This window comes from Triticum dicoccoides, chromosome 2B, assembly GCF_002162155.2.
Source record: "Triticum dicoccoides isolate Atlit2015 ecotype Zavitan chromosome 2B, WEW_v2.0, whole genome shotgun sequence".
NCBI classification, from domain to species: domain Eukaryota; kingdom Viridiplantae; phylum Streptophyta; class Magnoliopsida; order Poales; family Poaceae; genus Triticum; species Triticum dicoccoides.
In genome coordinates, this window is record NC_041383.1 from 708,705,770 (window position 1) to 708,706,061 (window position 292).

Genomic DNA, 292 nt, shown 5'->3' on the forward strand with positions numbered 1-292 from the left:
TTGATTCGTTGCCCCGACGCTTGACAATATATGGTCAACAACTGGTTAATCTCCTGTGCCCCATCAGCACTCGCCTTGAAAAACAGCAGGCTGTCATTTGCAAATAATAAATGATTTACCGGTGGCGCCGAGGGAGCCACTTTTAGACCACTCACGTTAGATGACTCGTCAACGGATTTTAGGAGGCACGAAAGGCCCTCTGCTGCTATCAAGAAAAGGTACGGGGAGATTGGATCACCCTGTCGTATTCCACGCGTAGGTTGAAACTCCTGTAGCTTCTTACCATTAAACA